The sequence below is a fragment of the Suncus etruscus genome, chromosome 13 (assembly GCF_024139225.1).
Source record: "Suncus etruscus isolate mSunEtr1 chromosome 13, mSunEtr1.pri.cur, whole genome shotgun sequence".
Taxonomy (NCBI): domain Eukaryota; kingdom Metazoa; phylum Chordata; class Mammalia; order Eulipotyphla; family Soricidae; genus Suncus; species Suncus etruscus.
Window position 1 is genome coordinate 9,985,520 of NC_064860.1, and position 16,660 is coordinate 10,002,179.

Genomic DNA, 16,660 nt, shown 5'->3' on the forward strand with positions numbered 1-16,660 from the left:
AAGCAAATCAAATGATGCCTAAAGTTCAAAAGAAATTAGAAAAGGATGTATTGGTGAAGTGTTATTTATTGGTTGACTTTGAGTATCCAGCTGTTAGCACTGTGTGTCCTCATGACCTATAGAACTCTGGTCCAACATAGCACAGCACTTGGCAAACAATTATATTCCTATACTTTTACCACCTCAAGTAAAAAAAAAAACTAGTCTTCAAATTTTAACATCTCAGAAACAACCCTTTAATAGGCTCAGAAGGAGAATTGGAATCATCCCCTGTTTTCAAAGCCATTAACTCAGTGGCAACCACATTAGCTTTGACATACAAGAGCAGAAATAATGATTCCTAAAAGGATTCACAAAGCAGCTGAGACTTCCAAAAGCATCCAATCAACAATTACAGTCTTCCTAACCAGTGGTTCTTAATTTAGTGCTACTTTAAAACCAGTACACAAAGAGCTTTCAAAATGAAATTGAATGGCCCTGTGGACTCCCACAGAATGGAATAAAAATCTCTTTGGCTGGAATCTAGACATCAGTATTTTGAAAGCCCCCTGGGAATGTTCACTGTTCAAGGTTAAAAAATTGCTGCCTTAGTCACATCCCAGAAGTGAAAGTAAACCTAAAGTATCATAGTAAGCCCCATAAATCACATGGACTAATAATTATCAATTTTCATTTAAAGCTATACAATCATGCCTTTAAATTAAGTCCTAACGTGATTGGCTTAACCATTAAATCAAATGGCAAAATTCGGCTAAACAAAACACTATTCTTTAATGAAAATTTAGCTTTATGCCAACTGTCTGATTGAGTATTTGTGGTCAACTCCAAATTAAGGCAGAAGAATTTTTTGTCGTTCTTTTCTAACTAAATGATGATATTCACAATATACAGCTTGACTAACAATATTTGTGGGCAATTGAACAACCTTAAAGTTCCCTCTGTGCTTATAAAGCTTTGTGGACATTTATCTAATTCATTTCTTAAACAGGACACCAGAAGTTGGGCCTCATTCTAGACCTAAACAATCTGTGGTATTTGGAGCATACATAAAACTATTCAGATTTTTTTTTTTTTTACTTTTAACTGAAACAAATTTGGATTGAATAATCTCAATAATCTTTTCCATCCCTTAATGTTCTAATTCAATAATATTCAATTCTTTGCCCCATTCCCAAGGCATTTCCCCTAAAATCATTGAGATTCATATGGTGATAACTCTTATTTTCTTTATGTAGACCACATCTTAGTGGCAAATAATTGCCTAAATCAGTTGCTTTGAAAGGTAGATAATGAGTATTAAAAAGTACTGAAATTTTAACAAAATACAGAATCATCTATTGTTTGTTTGTTTTGTTTTGTTTTGTTTTTTTTGGGGGGTCACACCCAGCAGCACTTAGGGGTTACTCCTGGCTCTATGCTCAAAAATCGCCCCGGCAGGCACAGGGAACCATATGGGATGCCGGGATTCGAACCACCATCCTTCTGTATGAAAGGCAGCACAGAAAGATAGCACCTCTATGCTATCTCTCCAGCCCCAGAATCATCGATTCTTAAATCTGTGCTCGCTTTGGCAGCACATATACTAAAATTGGAACGATACAGAGAAGATTAGCATGGCCCCTGCGCAAGAATGACACGCAAATTCGTGAAGCGTTCCATATTTAAAAAAGAAAAAAGAAAAAAGAAAAAAATCTCTAGTAGATAATAAAATATATAATTTAATAGAAACATCAAATATGTGTATATTTATGTATACAAAAATATATCATCTTTATGTAATCTTAGGAGGCATCTACCAAAAGGACATTGCTGGCCTGAGAGGTAAGGATGTGATAAGATAATGATTTCTATTCTTTTGTTTCAGCCAAATTGTAAATAAGCCACAAATGAAATAACTTTGGCACTATTAATTCTCAAAAGCAGATTTAGAAAAGACTTCAATAAGCTTGAAATCAACACTTAATTTTTCATTTTCTCCTTTCTGGGAGTCTTCTATGGAACAGTTTCAATTCTAAATTTAAGTTAGTTGCCAAAAACTGATTGAAAAAACATGTTGTATGAAAATATGTTTAGGTAAGTTGGAAGAAAAAGAGAGAAGAAAATTCTGAAAGTTAAAACTATTTGAAACAGGGGTGAGTTTTAATACCAAATCTTTAAAACATCATTATTAAAGAAAAAAGATTAATATTTTTAGATTTTGAAAATTCTAAGTGTCTAAAAATATAAAGTTTTGAAGTTGATTAGCATTTTAAAAAGTGTGGGTCTATGTTTGGAATTTTATGTTCACTATTTCAAGTAGAAATAGTTTGCATATTTTGAGAATTTTCTTTTTCTTTTCCATTTCAATAAACATTTTAATCCTCTGATAATTCCTGCCTTCAGTCACAGATACAAATGGTTTTACCTTTAAAATCTTAAAGTTAAAAAATAATATTCTTGTCTGGTGCTTCTCCAAATTAAGTAGCATACTATGCTCAAATTATGGATAAATATTCTAAAATTTTCTTTACATTTCCATTACATATTATACAGATTTTCTCACTGAAACTCAAACTCCATGAAGAATTAGATTTACAAATTACAAATCAAAAGATTTTTCTGTTTTGTTTTTCTTAGGGGACCACACCAGCAGTATCCAAGTCTGGTTTTTCAGATGACCCCCACTTCTGGCAGTACTCAGGGTACCATTTATAGTGCCTGGGGTCAATGTGCAAGGCAAAAGGCCTACCAGCTATACTATCGCCAGCCCCTAAGTAACAAATGTCTGAATTACTCACCCTAGCTTATTCTTTTATTTATTTTTTAAAATAATATATTTATTTAAGCACAATAATTACAAACATATTTGTAGTTGGGTTTCAGTTATAAAAAAAAAAACAAAACACCCTTCCTTCACCAGTACAACCTTCTCACCACCAATTCCTCCCATCTCCCTCCTCCCCCACACCCTGCCTGTATTCAAGACACACATTCTATTTCTCTCACACACTACCATTGTCATAACAGTTGTCAGTGTAGTTATTTCTCTAACTGCATTCACCACTCTTTGTGCTATGCTTCATATCATGGCAGGGTCTTCCAGATCTCATTTCTATTGTCTCTGGGTATTATTACAATAATGCCTTTTATTTTTTTTAATTCCTATAAATAAGTGAGACCATTCTGTAGCTATCTCTTCTCTGACTCATTTCAGTCAGCATAATAGTCTCCATTAGGAAAATTTGATTACTTCATTTTTTCTGATAGCTGCATAGTATTCCTTTGTGTATATTACTACAGTATATTTAGTCACTCATCTGTTGTTGGGCATCTGGGTTGTTTCCAGATTTGGTAAAGTTAAACTGGTTTGAAATAATTGTAGTTGGCTTGAACCATTTTCACCCCATTTCTATTGCTCTTAAGTTTGTCTATTGCCTGGCTTTCAATTGAGACCTGTCTCAAATGCTGGAAAATTATCTACAAGCTTAAGTGTCTACAGGTAACCTCCAACACAGAGACACAGACATACACAAGTGTATATGGGGAGGCAAAAATATCTGTATCAATTCTAATTATAAAGATCTGATCTCTGTAGAAAAAATATGTAAAATGAAAGTTCAGAAATCTGGAACCAAATATCATCTGGAAAAGAGGCAGCTTTTATTCACAGCAGCAAGACTTAGAAAGATAAAAACTGATGCTTGGGAAGAAAAATATAAACAAGTGCATTTTACTGGCAAATGCTGAGTCATTGGTGGTATTTTGCTCTATGAGCAATTTAGGTCGGAAGACCATGGTCAAGCTTTTACAAGGTAAAATCAAACACTGAGGTAAATCAGTGAGGTAAATCAAACACTGTACTTAAATACTGACTGGGCAAAGACGTACAGAGGATGACTAGAGTAAACTGCTACAAAATTATAGGCTAAATTTTGTGTACTTTTTAAAGAAATGTGTATGCTCTGATGTCTCTCAGACTACCCCACATACTAGCTCTCTCTAGTCCTGAATGGCAAATGCCCTGACCTAACTAAGCTTAATTTCCTCTTAGTCACTATGACAGACTTCAAGACTAAAGATAGCTACAGGAAATGTTCCCTTTTAGCAGAACATGAGCAATACAGTGACAAGATCAGGCAACACACAAGAAATACTATTTCTTAAAAAGTATCTTGGGGTTGAATTGTTCAGATGAGACAAAAGGGTAGAGACAATACATTTTCAGAAACATTGGCTTCTCTCTAGGCTAGGAAAAATCATCATCAGCAGCAGCAGCAATGTAAGGTAAACCAGAAATTATTAAAAAAAAAACTTTCTATGTACTAGATATATGCTAGTTTTATTAGTAATCTAAGGAAGTTACAGGAGATGCCTACAATAATTGAAATTCCAGAGCAGGACTATCTATTTACTTAAAGGAGTTGAAGCATTTGTATCTAAACAATGTCTTTTTGCTTTCTACAGATAGTATGATCTGTAGTTTGAGAAAAATCATGTACTAGAAAAGGAGGAAATTGAATCTTTATTAGGCAATTCACTATTATGTTGTGAAAAGGCCTTGAACTGAACAGTGCTTGAGAACCAGGAATGTATATGTTTTTTAAGAACACTTGCTTAAAAAGCATATAAAACCCATGTTAATGTGATTCAGCAAACAGAGCTGTGACATAGGAAAGGCCCTCTTGAGTTTTAGGCTGAGTTAGTTCCACAGTTCTTTCGTTGAAGCTCCAGAGCCATGCAGGCAATGTTGGCACAAAATCTATGATGTGGCACTTGTTTTCTTAGCTTCCACTAATGTCTAAGCTTCTTTAGGCCTGTGTCCACAAAACCAGTTCAAACCACTTAGCAATGTTTATTTGAGCTGTTGACTGAATAATGAACTTTAGTTAACCTTGGGAAACACATTTGTTTGTTTTTTTTCTGTTGTTTTGTTTACACAATGATAAACAACTTTTAGATATTTATTGTAGATGATGTGGGTGTAATCTTACTGTACATACATTGGCTACTAAGCTAGACACGAAAGAACCAGAGACAACAGTCAGTACATAATCATATAAATAGTCTCATTACTGGCCCCCAACTGGCGATGGGCTTTATCAAATGTGGCCAGATCTAAAGATGTTCCCAAGCCACAGTTGGTCTTTTGTGTCACACTGAATATGATTTTTACCATCTACTGCCTTTTTATAGAGAATATAGGCATGTGATACATTTATCTACTACATATAGGTTATATAACAATAGATTTTATCTAATGGGAATCAGTTCAAGGTGGATTTTTTTTTGTTTTTGTTTTTGTTTTTGTTTTGGGTCATACCTGGCAGCCCTCAGGGCTTCCTCCTGGATCTATGCTCAGAAATCACTCCTGGCAGTCTCTGGGGACCATATGGGATGCCAGGATTCAAACCACCATCCTTCTGCGTCTAAGGCGAATGCCTTACCACTGTGCTCTCTCTCCGCCCCCCAACAAAGTGGATTATTTTTAAAGAACAAGTTGTCTAAGTCAAATCACATTGCTTATGACATCATCATAATTTTTCTTCAAGTAAAAATTTTCCAAACTCTTCCAAGTCAGAGAAAAATTCATTGCTTACCTGTCAGTGATATTAATTCCATCAAAGAAACATTCGTTTTTATTGTTTAATACACGGAAAGAAAATCGCTAATTTTAAGGTTCTAAAATTAGATTTTGAGATGTAAATTCACTTGTGCCATTTACATTCTACAATCAAGGTGGAGAAAAAATCAGATATTTAAGAACTTCATAGAAGTGAATGGAAATAAATATCATAATTTTGAATCTCTAATCATAGAACCAGAACTAAATCCTTAACAAAGTAGGTGTGTCCCTCTTGCTGTCCCCCAAAGACTCATTATAAAATAACTATCTAGGAAGGATCTAATCCATCTGATATTTTTTCTTTTGAAAATGAAAGAAAAGTTTAGATGCAAAATTTATAGGTTTTTTTCTAAGTGTTTTATTTTGTTTCTTTTATCTTTATTTATTTTTTTGGCCAAAGAAATTATTGCAAAAAAGAGTAAATATTTGTGTACATATTCAAAGAGAGTTTGTGTCAGTCATATATTTGGGAAGCTATCAGGTTCAATTTTATCTAGCTGGAAATGACTATGGGGTCATGAGAGGAAAAAGACAACTAATGAGTGTTGTGGTCAAATATGCAGAACTCGGCTCTCCTGAAATCATCCATCTGGGAGTCTGGTTTCTAGAAATGTTCACCAACATACTTCAGCCACGAATAATTAGACAAGAATTAAGAGATTCTTTTCAGAAGCCTCCATCTAAAAGATTTTAGTTAAACCCTGGTGGTGTTGGTGTCCTTATTTGTGATTGTAGCTATTTTTATTATAGACTTAAAACTAGATATTCTCTTTAGTAGGAAAGGAACCCACATTGTATACAAGAAACTCATAGACTACTCTGGTTGATATTTAACCAACTAGACTAGATGACTTGATTCTAGGGCTTGGTGATGCAATATTGCTGGGGTCGAACAATACTGGGAGGTGACAAAACCAATTCATTGGTCCTGAGGGGCTCTTAGGTATACACACCTGGCAATGCAGAGAGGTAAATTGTTCTGGAGATTTAACTGGGATCCTTTCCATGCAATGCATAAATTCTGACCTCTAAACTCTCTAATTCTGTACATTCTCGCAGTGGTCCTCAAACTATGGCCTGCGAGCCACATATTGTACTTGTATCTGTTTTGTTTCTTCATTGCAAAATAAGATCTATGCAGTGTGCATAAGAATTCGTTCATAAGTTTTGTTTTTACTATAGTCAGACCCTCCAATGGTCTAAGGGACAGTGAACTGGCCCCCTGTTTAAAAAGTTTGAGGACCCCTGCTAGGGTCTTGGGTTCTGAAAGAGGAGGGATGCCATTTTGTAAAGTCCACATGGTGTAAAGCACAGGCAAAGTCTCCACAAGCCTATTTCCATTAACACCGCCCCCATTGCTACCTGGCTATACCAAGTCAGGGTAGGACACTAGGGAGCAGTAGGAAGGTACCCCAGACAATAGCCAATCATTTTAAAGATCATCAAAAAGCTAGAGTTTCCCCTATCCCTTCTTTATATAATCCTCTTCATGACCTTGAGCAGGTTTCATCTCTTTTGAGAAAGAACCCTGACCTGGTCAGTTAGGAGCTTTTGGTAGGGGGATTAAAGCCTTGTTCAGCTTTACTCTAATTGTGTGTTTAACTTTATTCCCCTTGCCTTCTAAGCAATGTTCATTGGGCCTGCCAAGCAATACTTGGCTTAGCAATGCAATTTTTGTACATGGAGAAAACTGTAAGAGTTTGACCTATGATTTGATGATAAATATCTCTGCAAAATTTTAAAAATGGATTCAAGATGTTGTTCATGTGTGAATACCTTAATTCATCCCTCAATCCCATGTGTTACCCATCCCCAAACACTGTAACAACAATAAAACAAAGAATGTGTCAAGCCAAAACAGAATCTTAAATTTTTAGAATGAAAATTCTAAAAAAAATTAAGGCTTCTTTTAAATTTGGTTTTCCCTTTGGATTGCAAGTTAAAGAACCAATACTTAAAGTTAATTTAATGCAGAATTTGACAAGACTTTTCATTGCTGTAAAAGGTCAGATAATCAATATTTTAGAATTTGCAGATGCACTGTGTCTATTGCACTTAATTAACTATCACTGAACTGTGAAGAAGACCACAATAGCTACACAGATGAGCATGGTTGAGATAAAAGGATGTTTGTATCCTCCCATATTAAGACTGCACTGTACTTTTTTATTCATTAAATTATATTTTTATTCAGAAACAGTGATAAAACTTGATCATTTGTTACTGAAATATGTAAAAGGATGGACCTGAAGAAAATCATGCTGAGTGAGGTCGGTCATAAGGATGGAGAGAGAGCCAGATAATATTTCACAATAAGATGAAAATAAAGAAACAGTACAGAAATAACAAATAGTCACTACAATATAACCTTAAAAGTGCCCCCACAAAAGAGCTTATTAAGAAGGGGTGCATAGGTGATGGAAGTTTGGTTGGGTTATGAACAATAAAAAAAATGGTGGAAAGAGGGCCGGAGTGATAGCTCAGTGGTAGGGCATTTGCCTTGCACGCGGCTGACCCAGAACAGATCTCAGTTCAATCCCCAGTGTCCCATCTGGTCCCCCAAGCCAGAAGAGAAACAGACATACAGATGGAAAGTCTGGTATTTATTGTATTGTATGTTTTATATATTATATACTACATTGTATGCATGCAAATACTATGTGAATCAAATCCTATCATTAACAATATTATAAATCATAAATTAAAATCATAAAATAAAATTTGCATGGAAAAATATAATGAACAACTAAATTATTTAGATGATATGCACTAGCAGGATTAATATTTCATAGTATTTCAAAACACTACGAACCATTTAACTGCACAAGAAAAATATAGTTAAAGAAATCAGAGCTCTACTCCCTCCTATTTATTGAGTTATGAAGGTAATAGACATTCTAATCAACTAATTTACTGAATGAAAACTTTGTATAGAACATTTATATTCATTTTAATTACATGAAAAAGTAAAATAGCTGAATGAGAGGAACATTTGTTGGCTGCTCAGATAGCAGTTTTAATGTATCTAGGCATTTCTAGGATTTTTAGTTTGACATAATTGTGGTAAAGAGAAAACAGTCTGTACACGTAAGGCCTTCTATTTTTATTCTAAATGCTTTTTTTTTTGCTTGCTTTATGGTTTCTTTGTGCTAGAACAATAAACAATCCCTCAGGAGAAGTGGTTCACCAAAATAGTAGTTCTTCATAGAAAGCCTCAAGGATATTGGAAAAAAGTGACAAGCATAAAACAACTCAAATAAACATGAAGACATTAAAAGAACCTTTTAATAAAGGCAAAGTCTGGAAGCTTCTTTAATCATGTATTAAAAACTGCTTACTTTTCTATTCATTTATACTTTAAAGTAGTTTCTCTAGTTTGAAGCATATTAATTGCCACATCACCTTCCATATGTACATTGGAGTCTCACTGATAATAGCAACAGAACTGCACCTCTAAAGGCCTTTTCTATGTAAGTGGTGAACTAACCATACTTTATGGTTAGCTGACGAATTAATCTGATGAAACATAGCTTTGTGAGATGCAAATGTCTCTTTCACTTAGCTACAGTAACTCAAAAGAGGATACAGCTTTTTAAATTTTTAAGAGTAGGAGACTTGGAATGTTCACAAGGAAAAACACCATTTTATCTTATATAATGCTGAATCTCAAACCATAGCAATAAACAGAAATGATTCATCATGGAATAACTTCTCTTCTATATACTCGCACTGCATTTTTAATTTGCCTAATTTCATAGCTTTACTTTGAACTCTACCTTTTTTCTATGTTGTCTATTAAAGCATCCCCTTATTATCATTCATAAATTCTGAATATTTATAAGCGGTTACATATACTCAATTTCTCTTTTTTAAAATTCATTTATATGTTTCGTGCTACATGGACTATACAATGAAAGGGAACAATTTAACAAAAAGAAGCATCAACTCGACTTTTTGTGAGTTGTTCAAAGGGTTCTAAAATGTTTCATTTCATTCCAGCCAAAAATCTGAAGTTTCTACCAACCTCTGAACATTAATTCTCATCTTCAGTTATTTTTTGTTCAAACAGACAATTCATGTATCCCAAGATAGCTTAGAAAATTTATAAAACGTAAATTCTGTGCCAATAGTTGTAAACTATAGATACGTAGTGATTACTTTTAGAAGTAGATGCAGATGGAATTCCACAGATGTTCAGAGTTTAGTCACATTGGAAACACTGTATTTGAGCGAAGATTTAAATAAACAAATATCAAGGCAACTAAGTAATTAAGACATTTTTCTGTTGCTTTTATAATACAGAATTGTGTTTCCCCAAGTTGTGTATTTTAAGAGCTAGCATGGACTAAAATAGTATTTTAATGAAAAACAATACCACTACCTTAATCCTTCAGTCAAAAAATGTTTGCACCATATTCTTATAAACAGGAATATATTTTACTAATAGAAAGGGAATGTTGCACTGGTGAAGGGGGGTTAGATGTTGTTTTTTTGTTTTGGTTTGGTTTTTTACTGAAACCCAACTGCAAGCATGTTTGTAATCATGGTGTTTGATATTAATAAAATATTATTTTTTAAAAAATAGAAACAATTCTACCTATAAAGAATAACAATAATTTAGCAGAGATTTCCAAATAATAGATCTTTCTAACTATTTATTGAACTAGAAGTATAATACAAATTGAATTTCATAAGGAAACTCAAATGTATTCATCGTCTCACTATCCAAAGATTTTTTTTTTTAATCAGGTCAAAGCCTAGACAAGCATCAAGTTTTGATTGCTGGAATTTAAAACAAATAAATTGAATTAAATTGTAGTTTGCACTTTTGGGGGATGAGGGGTGTTTGGGGACCACTTATGGCTGCCCTCAGGATTTACTCCTGGTTCTGTGCTTAGTGTTCATTCCTGGAGGTGCTTCAGAGGTCAAATGTGATGGCAGGAATCAAACATTGGTGAACTGCATACAAGGCAAACAGTTGTTTTATTTCTCTGGCCCTATGATGTTCACACTTTTTTTTTTCAGTTAAAAAAAGGTACATAAATGAAACTAGTAGAGTTCCAATAAAAAAAACCTCCAAATAAAGTGAATTTCTAATTTCTATTTCAAAATTGCAAGTCTATTACGTTAATACTGTGGCTTCCATATAGCTACACTTATTTATGCATTGTAGAATTGTTATCGACTTCCAGATTCTATATTGCCATGTTGTTTACAAATAAAATTTTTTAACTCTTCTTGATCTTGCAGTTTTTTTTTTGTTTTTATTGCTTATTTTATCTTCCTGTTCTGGATAAATTAACCTCTAGTAAAATATTGCATAGGACAAGTCAGAGTTGTGTCTTTACCTTGTATGTGATCTTTGAGATGGAAGCATTTGGGTCTAAAAGAGCTTATAGTTACAGATTTTTCATGATGCTTTATCAAATAGATTAGTTTTTCTTTGTTTCTCAGCATTCTGGGTGTTTTAGAATAATATTACATTTGAGTAATTTTTATATACATTGAGATTATCTTATACGGTTTTTACTATTAATTATATTTTTCTATTTTCTAAAAATTATAATTTTTCTATCAATCATGTGAGATCATTTATTTACACTGATTTATTTTTAAATATGAATACAATATTCTCTCTTTGGAGATTGGTAGTAATTAATTAAGATCTTTAATATTGTCAAATAACTAGTGGATCTCTTTAGAAGTACTTGTTTGTTGGGAAGGTTACCCTGGTGAAGGCGGGGGGTGTACTTTTTTATGACTAAAACCCAACTACAAACATGTTTGTAATCATGGTGCTTAAATAAATATATTAATAAAGAGAATGCAAAATAAATAAAAATAAATGAATAAATAAATAAAAATAAAAGTACTTGTGTCTTCACAGTAGAAACCTGACCATCTCAGGAAGAGAGAATAGCCAAAACACACTGCTGAAGCAAAGCCATGCCTCCTGCTTCTATAACTGAGGATTACCACTTTTTATATGGCTCTGCCTCATCATCCCTTTACAATTACTTTTGGGGACACCAATCTGACCAAACTTCAGGTACATAGGTCTCTGGGCTGATATCACTAGGGCTGTTTGGAGTGGGCATCCTCCTCTCCCCACATTATCTTTCAGGTGACCCTGGCAGCTATAATCACACCCTTAAAAGCACAAAATTAGTAGCAGTGCTTTGAATTTCTGGACAACTTCATTAATTTAATGTTGTCATCCCTATAGGAACACATCAATTTAATAGAATGAACAGCTAACAAAGTTTACTAAACCTTCTTCCGTTGTATTAATGACCTCATTCGAGATAAAAATAATTTTCACAAATGTGCTTGCAACTGTAATTTTTACTTTTTAAAACTTTTCCTCTTTTTTTTATCTTTTAAATAACTTTGTTCTCATTTATCTGGAAACAAATATATATTAATAATGGTTAACAATGTCAACTCTTTGATGCATTGTCTTTAAATAAGGTAAGAAAAAGAAAAACAGATGAGAATATATTCTGCACCTCAAAGGAAATAGTGCCACCCACAATAAAAAAAACTATTCACTCAATACTCATCAGAAAAGGGACTATCAAAAATATACAAGGCTAGGGCCGAAGTGGTGGCACAAGCAGTAAGGCATCTCTCTACCTTGCATGTGCTAGCCTAGGACAGACAGAGTCCCATATGGTCCCCCAAGCCACGAGCGATTTCTGAGAGCATAGCCAAGAGTAAAAAGAAAAAAAAACCTACAAGGTACTGAGAGAACCTAACAAGAAAAAAAAAAAAAACATCTAGCCCCATTAAAAATGGAGAGAAGAAATGAACACTTTCTCAAAGAAGAAAAATGCTCCATATCATTTATCATCAGTCAGATGCCCCCAATAAAGGGAAAAAAGGGGGAGGCGTTGTTCAATGCTTTCTTTGAGTTCTCACTTATCTCTGGGGTTTAAGAAAAATAAAAGACAGTTTGGTAATAATACACAGAGGCAATGGAGACAAGGACTGGAAGGACCAGTGTAGAATAAGAAGCACCACAAATATTGGTGAGTAGTTAGAGATATAACTAACCAACAACTATCATGATAATGATAGTGAGAGAAATAGAATGCTTGTCTCAAAGATGAAGGATGAGGGAGATGGGGGACACTGGTGGTGGGAAGATTGCACTGGTAAAAGAGAGTGTACTTGTTTCTTTGTTTGTTTTGGGGCCACACCCGGTGACACTCAGGGGTTACTCCTGGCTATGCGCTCAGGAATCGCTCCTGGCTTGGGGGACCATATGTGACCCCAGGGATAGAACCGAGGTCTGTCTTGGGTTAGCAGCGTGCAAGGCAAATGCCCTACTGCTGTGCCATCGCTGCTGCCCAGATAGCATACTTTTTTTTTATGACTGAAACCCAACTATAAACATGTTTGTAATTAAAAAATAAATTAAATGCAAGAATTATACATATGAGGGGGAAGAAAAATGGATTTTAAGGAGGATAGTAAAGATTTGATTTAGGAAGTTCATTTTTAATCTTACCAACACCCAAGTAATTGAAATTAAATCCTTAATTTTCTTAATCATTTACAATTTTAATCATTTAGAACAATTTAATGGTGTTGATTTGTAGAATGAGTGGAGATTTTTCTAGCTCATCAGATTTATGTGTGTGAATATTGATGCTGTGCATTATAGATCCAGATGTGAGGCACTCTGCCATGTTGCAAAAACAGTCAGCTGATTTGAATTATTCACTGCCATCAATTTGCTGCTCAAATATTTTCTCATAAATTGATAATACAAGATGATATTTGGGCTAAGCTTTCTTTCTAAAACAATTTTTATGTGCTAATGCTTTGTTTAGAAATAATGCTGTAATATATGCATGGGAATTTACAGTAAGTCTGTTAGATGTCTTCTTCAAAAGGAAAAAACTGTCAAACACAAAATAAAATGTGAACGCAGCAACAATAGATTTTTCCATGACCCACAAATGTCTGCACACCCTCCATTAATTTTACTTACCACTTTAGTACAAACACTTTAGTACAAACATTCCTTTGTACTTTGGAAATATAAAACACTCCCTATGTTTTCAACAAATCCACTAAGTCTTTGAGGGCAGAATGAATGGCAACTTGATCTGTCATACCTTTAAGAAACTCTAATATTTTATAACAGAATTAAAAATTAATAAAAAAGACCAGGTTCAGTTCTTGATGTTTTGTGATCATTCAAGTACCCAGCCAGGAATAACCTTTGAGCACTATGTTCAAAGTCAAAACACACCAGTGATACCTTAAATCTATGTGCATGTATTCTGTATCTATGTGTACCTTAAATCAGTATGATATATAATATGCACAAATATGTTTTATATATACAAATATATATATATATATGGGGTGGGAAGTTTGGTCCATACTCAATGGTTCTCAGGGTTTACTCCTTGTTCTGTGCTGAGATATCCCTACTGATGGTGCTCAGGGAACCATTATGGGGCCCTTCAGATTGAAACAGAGTTAAGTTGCATGCAAGAGAGGTAGTCTACACACTAATATTGTTTCAGTCCCTGAAAAAAAATGTATGTACATATAAATATATTATATTAAAATACATATTTTTTTTTAGTGAAGCAATAGTTTATTGAGTGAAACTTACTTATATGTGAGAGGAGATAAAAAGGGAAGTATATATCCAAAAGGGAGTACAGGCTTCTCCAGAAAAAAAAAAAAAACGAACAAATAAGACAGAAACAAGCAAGCAATTGTTTGTGTTCTAGTAAAATGAGTCAGAGCATGAGGGATAGATATAAAATAATCTCACTCATTTGTAGGATATAAGAAGAAAAATGTAGTATGGTAATAATATCCATAGAAAATAGATATGAGGAGCTGGAGGCTAACTCTAGCCGGCATGGGGTTTGGGGAGACCCCATGTGGAAGGCCTTCTCCATAATTTGGATGTGCTGGGAGCCTTGATAGGCCCCCAGCCTTCCCCTCTTCTGCCCTCCGGCCTCCAGGCCTTCTGGGGTTCCAGCCCAGGAGGGAGGGAGGGGGGAGGGAGGGAGAGAGAGAGAGAGAGAGAGAGAGAGAGAGAGAGAGAGAGAGAAAGGAAAGAAAGAGAGAAAGAAAGGAAAGAAAGAAAGAGAGAAAGAAAGAAAAAAGAAAGAAAGAAAAGAAAGAAAGAAAGAAAAGAAAGAAAGACAGAAAGAAAGAAAGAAAGAAAGAAAGAAAGAAAGAAAGAAAGAAAGAAAGATAGAAAGAAAGAAAGAAAGAAAGAAAGGAAGGAAGGAAGGAAGAAAGAAAGAAAGGAAGAAAGAAAGAAAGAAAGAGAGAGAGAGAGAGAAAGAAAGAAAGAAAGAAAGAAAGAAAGAAAGAAAGAAAGAAAGAAAGAAAGAAAGAAAGAAAGAGAGAGAGAGAGAGAGAAAGAAAGAAAGAAAGAAAGAAAGAAAGAAAGAAAGAAAGAAAGAAAGAAAGAAAGAAAGAAAGAAAGAAAGAAAGAAAGAAAGAAAGAAAGAAAGAAAGAAAGAAAGAAAGAAAAAGAAAGAAAGGAAAATTCAAAAAAGAAAGCTACACATTTTTTATTAGGACAATTATTTTTCCATACTTCAATAAGTATTGTTTCATTTAGCACCACATGAAAACTCACAGGCTCACTTCTTTCTGGGACAGGAAGTGGCTCTCAAGTATGATCAGAGCTTGCTCCAGCAATGCTGTGGCCACTCAAGTGAGACCATTGGGGTTTCTGGGTGCAAGAAGGGTGACTCTTGTAATGTCTGGGAAAATTTAGTGAACTGCTCAGTTCCTGCACATGCAGCATAAGATGAACCCACTCTTAAATAATAAACAATCTTATGGCACTTTAACATAAATATAAACACTGGGCCAGAATGATAATACAGAGGGTAGGGTGTTTGCCTTGCACTTGGCTGACCTAGTTTTGATCTCAGATACCTCATATGTTCCACCAAGACTCACCAAGTAAGGTCTCTGTGAATAGAGTACCAGGTGTTTTTTTCTTAAAAAAAAATAACTGAAATTTAAAAACTCAATTTAGTAATTAGTGTACTGTTATCCAACATTATATCAAAATTTTGAACAGAATTTGATATCTTTCTTCTTTCAAAAGTTTGGATTTATTGCCACCATACTTCACTTCCCCAGTAGCTAGCTTTGTTTGCTTCTTTACTGTGATTGGAAGTAAGAATTAATAGCAAATAACATTACACTGGGTTTTCTTTGTTTTTATATGCCATCCTACCATCTGGACCCACAGATTTTTAACACTGACACTCAAAATGTAATTAGTCTCCAGAGAACCTCTGATGTTATGAATCAAGCACAGTTTAATTCTAACAGATGATCATTTTAATTCCAAGTCATTGTGAATTTTCATTCTTCTAATGCTGGAATTTCTACCCAACATAACCATCTTTGGTTGGGGTGATTTCTGTTCTCTCTTCTCTCCTGTCTGCACAAGAAGTAGTGCTGTAGAATAATACATCCTTACCAGAATAGCATGAGCTCAGATCTTCCAAACTGTGCAGCAATATTAAGATTTTGTAAAATCAATCAAAATTGCCACAAATAAATATACTACTGCTCTAGACAATGAAAGAGGCATGTTATATTTATTGGTTGACATTTTAAAAATTAATTTCACAATATAACATTAGATCAGTTGTATGTACTAACATCTTTTTTGCTCATCAAACTATAGAAAAAGAGGCAAATCACACACTGCCCTTTTTATTGACAGCAATTGCCAAAACAGCAATAAGTGTTATTTTGCCTTTTGGCTATCCTTGGTGAAATCCAGACCACTGAAAATCACAGTGTTAAGAGTATAAATAAAACTTTCTAACTACCCTTGGACCATCAAGTTCCTAAGAAGTTATAGCTCACAGAACAATTTTCTCAAAAGGTAAAGTTCAGTCCAAATTTGTTTTTTCTCATTATGACACAAAATAAGTTATCTGAAAGACATTACATTAGATAGAGCCCTTGTCTTGCCTTCTGTTCACTAGTTTGATCTCCCAAACCTCAGATGAACCACCAAACTGTCAAGGAGCAATGAATGAA

General features: G+C 34.2%; 1 non-coding gene across 1 annotated transcript; it reads left to right on the forward strand.

Annotated features, from left to right (window-relative positions):
• Nucleotides 1–1,558: 1,558 nt before the first annotated feature.
• On the forward strand, nucleotides 1,559–1,665 carry LOC126026639 (U6 spliceosomal RNA). Its single transcript, XR_007501862.1, has one exon. It is a non-coding gene; the product is annotated as a U6 spliceosomal RNA (small nuclear RNA).
• Nucleotides 1,666–16,660: the final 14,995 nt, after the last annotated feature.